This window comes from Mustela nivalis (assembly GCF_964662115.1).
Source record: "Mustela nivalis genome assembly, contig: HAP1_SCAFFOLD_525, whole genome shotgun sequence".
In the NCBI taxonomy this organism is placed as follows: Eukaryota; Metazoa; Chordata; class Mammalia; order Carnivora; family Mustelidae; genus Mustela; species Mustela nivalis.
In genome coordinates, this window is record NW_028136133.1 from 248400 (window position 1) to 253841 (window position 5442).

The following is a 5442-nucleotide window of genomic DNA, read 5'->3' on the forward strand; positions in this document are numbered from 1 at the left end:
GCAACCCTATGTAGCATTGTCTTGGAATTAAACTTTGACACTTATAAAAAAAAGTTAAAAATGAAACTAGATATCAAAGGGAGAAAGATAACAAAATCTAAACACGTAGAAAGTAACTTTCTAGATTATCGGAGACAAAAGATAAAATTTCAGTGCACTGACCCGAAGGAAAATAAAACTACAACGTATTAAAATTGATGGGACACAGCTAAATCAACAGAGAGCTCCATTTTTAGCACTCAATGCATACATTAGAAAGGAGGAGGAGCATCTGGGTGGCTCAGTCAGTTAGTCCAACTCTTGATTTTGACTCGGGTCATGGTCAACCTTGGGATAATGAGGCTGAACCTGCATTGTGCTGGTGCTGGGCATGGTGGCTGCTTAATCATCTCTCTCTCTTTCTGCACTGCTTCTGTTTCTCTGTCTCTGTCTCTGTCTCTGTCTCTGTGTCTATCTCTCTCTCTCTCTCTAAAAAGGAAAGGAGTCTCAAAACTATAATCTTTCTATTTTAGAACCTAGAAAAAGAGGAGAAACTAAAACTAAAGAAGAAAACCAGAAGAATCCTTCTACCCCATTTCAAGATATTCGTCTACAGTAATCAAAAGTGCGTGGTGTTGGTGAAGAGCTAGACCAATGGAACAGAATAAAGATGGATAAGTGGAACAGAATCAGGGTCCCAGAAAGAGAACTACACCCATATGTCGAATGGGGCCTTGACAAAGGTAAAAAGCCGTTCAGTGGAGGAGTGACAGCATTTTGAATAAATGGTGCTAGAGCAAGTGGACATGCATAGGCAAAGAAGAAGGAGAAGCAGAAGAGGGAGCGGGAGAGGGGAGGAGGAGGTGGAGGACGAGGAGGCCGGGGACCACAATCTAAGTATCAAACTCTATACAAAACTTAACTCAGGCTGCCTGGGTGAGGCAGCCTGTGCGGCAGCCAGCTCTTGATTTCGGCTCTTGTCAAGCTCTCAGCGTCCCGGGACAAAGTCAGGCTCCAAGCTCACTGGCGAGGCTGCTTGAGGATGCTCTTTTCCCTTCTCCCTCCAGGCCCCTGCCCGCTCATGCACATGTTCACTCTCCCAAAGGAAAAAAAGAAAAAAAGAGTATTTTAAAAAGTAGCTCAAAATTAATCACTGCCTTACATGGAAAATGATAAATCTTATAGGGAAAATGTGGGGAAAAATTTCCAGAATGGAAAGCTAGGTACAGAATCCTCCCGTCGAACATCAAATTATTTTCCCTAAGGTAAAGTTGATTAATTAGACTTTATCCAACAATCAGAATTGTAAATCTGTGCCGTGTGAAAGACCTCCTTAAGAAGACCCAAAAGACAAGCTACCAACTTGGAGGAAATAGGTCCAAATCACATAGCTAATAGAGGACTCCTGTCTGAAGCATGGAAACTCAGAATTTGATCCCCAAGTAAGCATGCAATCTAGTTAGCAAAAGGAAATAGAAGGGGGGTGGGGAAAAAGTAAAGGGCCTGCCACCTTTACCAAAGCGTAGACAGATGGAAACCACATAGAAAGTTGCCATTGGGGCAATTCAAATGAAAACTCCAGTGAGCTCTCACTGCACACCTATCACAGTGATTCAAACCGAATGCGCCAGAGAGGGAGAGAGAGACCCCACCACCAAATGCAAGGCAGGATGTGGAATGACTGGATCACTCCCGCATCACAGTTGGGAATGGAAAATGATAGAGCTGACTCTTGAAAACAGTTAAGAGTTTCTTTTCCTTTTCCAAGCCGTGAGTTACATTCCCGTTCACATGCAGTATAATATCAATTTCAGGTGTCCAATGGAGTGGCTCAACCCTTCCACACAGATTCTTTGAGAACTAGACTTGCTACCGCCATAGGAGCAGGTCATGGCACTATGGCATTTATCTTAGAGAAATCAAAACTTAACGTTTGCTCCAAAGCCTGTAGGGGAATGTATCTGTGTCCTTATGAAAGCAGTGGGGCTGCCAAGGGGGTGGAAGGGACTGGAGTGGTTGGATATTGACACTTGACAGGGCTGCTGTAAGTGATAAACTCCTCTTGCTTCTTTGAAGGCCCCTTCCCCTTAATGGTGGTCCTGAGGACGAGGAGAATAGGAATGTCAACGATTTCAATCGCTTTAAACCTGCCAAGCATTAGAACACCATCTCTTCTACACTAGTTCACTCTCGTCTTAATCCTCAGTATGCCAAAGCAGACAGGTGGGGTCTGGTCCAAGAGGGGTTGCAGGCAGTGTCCCTTCCACAGGCCATCTCCCCTCTTGCCCAGAAGCCCAATGACCAGGTCCTAGGCTTTCAACTCATCTAATTTCTGTGCCTTCTCTAGGGACACCAGGGAACTTCTGGGCTCTTTTTCTGGCTTCAAGGAGGCTCTGCGACGCTGGGTCTAGTGCTCTCAGCCGACGTGGACCAAACGGCCAGTTGTCTCCTCCTGCATGGGCCACCTATTGGCTCGGGTGGATCAGGTGAGGGCATGTCCTCTCAGAGAGATACATGGAGAACAGAATAGAGGACCTCTTTCTGGCATTGTTTACCCTAATCTCTCAGTGGTTGCTACCATCGCTTGACTTCCCTGGAATTTCAAGCCCAGGAGAGGGGGGTGGGTCAGCAGCCAGAACTGTGGCTTCACCCTTGTGTCTTTTTTGAATGTTTTCCGCAACCCAGAGGGCTTCCGACAACACCAATTGATAACCGCATATGGTTTCCGTGGGCCAGGCATCCAGGTGCATCTAGCCAGGGACCTGTGTCTCAGGATCTCTCACAAGGCTGCAGTCAAGATGTCATGTGGGTCTTCAGTCATCTCCAGGCTTGTTGGCGGGAAATCTGCTTGTGTGCTCACTCGGGTGGCTCCTAGCAGCCAGAGGTCCTCCATTGCGGTGAGCAAGAAATATTCATTCCTTGCCACATGGGCCTCTCCAACATACAGCCCACAAGGAGCAGGCGGCTTCCCTCGAAACCAATGGTGAGGGAGCGAGAGCAAGCCCAAGAGGAGACCAGTGTCTTTGTCTACGAGCCTCAGAAGGGACATGCTATCTATCTCTCGGGCCATATTCTGTCCTTTCGAAGTGAGGCAGGAGTTCCTGACTCTAATCCAGTGGTAGAGTATGGAACACAAAACGAGGTGTACCCACGAAGGGAATCGTTGGAGACCCTGAAAGGCTGCCCTCCATGCTTTGCTGGGACTTTACCTCAGCTAGGCATCACCATAATCCTTGCATCCAAACTAGAACGTGACCTATGAGAAAATTTTGTCAAGCCCTTCTGGGATCCTTACAGCAGCTTGCCTAGAAGTTCCTTGCACAAGGGAAGGGTGCCTGTGTGGCTTAGTCAGGTCAACGTCTGACTCTTGATTTCGGCTCAGGGCGTGTTCCCATGGTCTGTGAAATCCAGCCCAGCGTCTGGTTGTGCACTTGAGTCGAAGGCTGTCTAGGAATCTCTGTCTCCCTGCCCCTCCCCCGCTTGCATGTGTGTGTGCCCTCGCTCTTTCTCTCTCTCAGAAATGAAGAAGCAGAAGTCATCGTAGTGGTAGGAGTGGTAGTTATTTTCACATCAGTGGGTAATGAGACAACCTTGGCTTGGAATGGGAGCTCTGAAATTCACTAGCTGTGTGATCTTGGGGCAAGTTGTGTCCCCTCTCTGAACCTCAGTAGTATAGGACACACTGGGTTATTGGGACAATTAAGTGATCAGTAAAGGACACTTAAAACCCTTGGTTGCTTGGCATAGAATCCCTTCATACAATCAATTCTCAGTCGCAGTAGGATCAGCAATTTGATCGTTTTATTTTTTTGGTCCTTAACAATGAAAAATGCTCTCTCACATGGCTATAGGGAATAGGTAGCATCAGTTCAAGAATGGGGTGGATCTCCAGTCAAAGGAGCAATGGGTGTGGCTGAAGGGGTAAGGAAGCACAGGAGCTTTTGTGCTCTGGTTGTGAGTGTTGGTGGCTGCTGGGAAAGGGAATCAGACCTGCAGGGGACCCGAGAACTTGGAGTCTGGCCAGTGCACCCTTGCTCCCTTCTTGGGCTTCTGGGCTTTCAGGGGAGCCTGTGGCCCTTGAGGGCATTTGGAGGCTGTGCCCAGAAGAGCAGGAGCAGGAGCTGGAGCTGGAGCAGGAGCAGGAGCAGGAGCAGGAGGCCCCCCGGAGACAGGCTGGACCTTGGGCCCAGAGTTGGCCAGCTTCTGCCTGAGGCAATGGTTTTCTTCCTTGAGCCTTTGGAACTCCCTCTCTGCCCACAGAACAGCCTTCTGGCTCTCCTCACTTCTGTTCTCCACCAGGAGGCGCTCTCGGTCATGCAAGGAGGAGATTCTCTGCCATTCTCGGTGCAGGTCGTCGGCCATCTTCTTGTAGAGGCCTAAGTTCCAGTGGGCAGCATCCACCTTCCTGCGCACCTTGGCGAGTTCGTTCTTCACTTGCAGGCAGCGTGCCTTCTCCTCCATCATCTTCCTCTCCAGGTGTTTGAGGTGCTCTTCGCACAGCTTAGGCTCTGCCTCGAGCTTCAGGTGCAGCTTCTGAATCTCCCTTTCCAGGAGGCTGTTTCGCTGGTGAAAAGATACTTGCTCAGCTTGGTGGATTGTTGTGTTTCCTGGGAGCTCTTCATTCCCCTGACGTGCCTTCTTCAGTGCCCTGGATGGCTTTCCTTGATTCAGGGGGCTCCCACGGGGCACGTGATCAGTGGAGGAGGAGCCAGTCTGCACCTGCCTCCTTGAGCCCCCACCTTCCAGATGATCCCGAAGGAGCTCTAGCAGATGCATCACCGTCAGTAGGATCTGGCTGAGGGTGTGGTGTTGGCTCTGGCCCTCAGCGGGGGCCTGCCACGGCACACCTCCGTCAGGAAGCTCTGGCCTGCCTGCCTCCCCTGCCTCTTCCTGCCCTCTCAGTCCACAGCTGCCAATGTCCTGAGACAGAGGGTCTGCACTTCCCCGCAGATCAGGGCTGTCCTTGAAGTCTTCTGGCATATTCCTCGCAGGGGGTTCTCCATCGTCCTGGGCTGCTCCACAGATGGGATTTTCATCGGTGAGCTGGTGAGGGCTCTTCTTCAACAGCCTTTGCCGAACTCCCTTCAGCAGTTGCGTAGCGTCTCCCACAGAAAAGTACCCGACATCTTGATTCAGGGCAGCCAGAGCAAGGATCTGTAGCGGGAGAGGACTGGCCTTGTGCTCCGATGATGCGACGGCTCCATGGGCTGGTGCATCCGGGTCGGTCTTCTCCATGTCTTTTCCAGATACTTCATTCTGGGCACAGTGCCCCTTTCTTCCTCTTAAGCGGAGTCCACACTTTACTGGAATGAACACCAGCAACACAGTGCACACGAGGATCTCCCAGCCAAACCCAGAGTCTCGTGGCCCATGTGGCCAACGTTCGATTATCGGCAACCCAGAAGCCCACAGCTGTTCCCGGAGAGCCCACAGCGGCTCCAGAACTGTGTGGGGAGACATTGT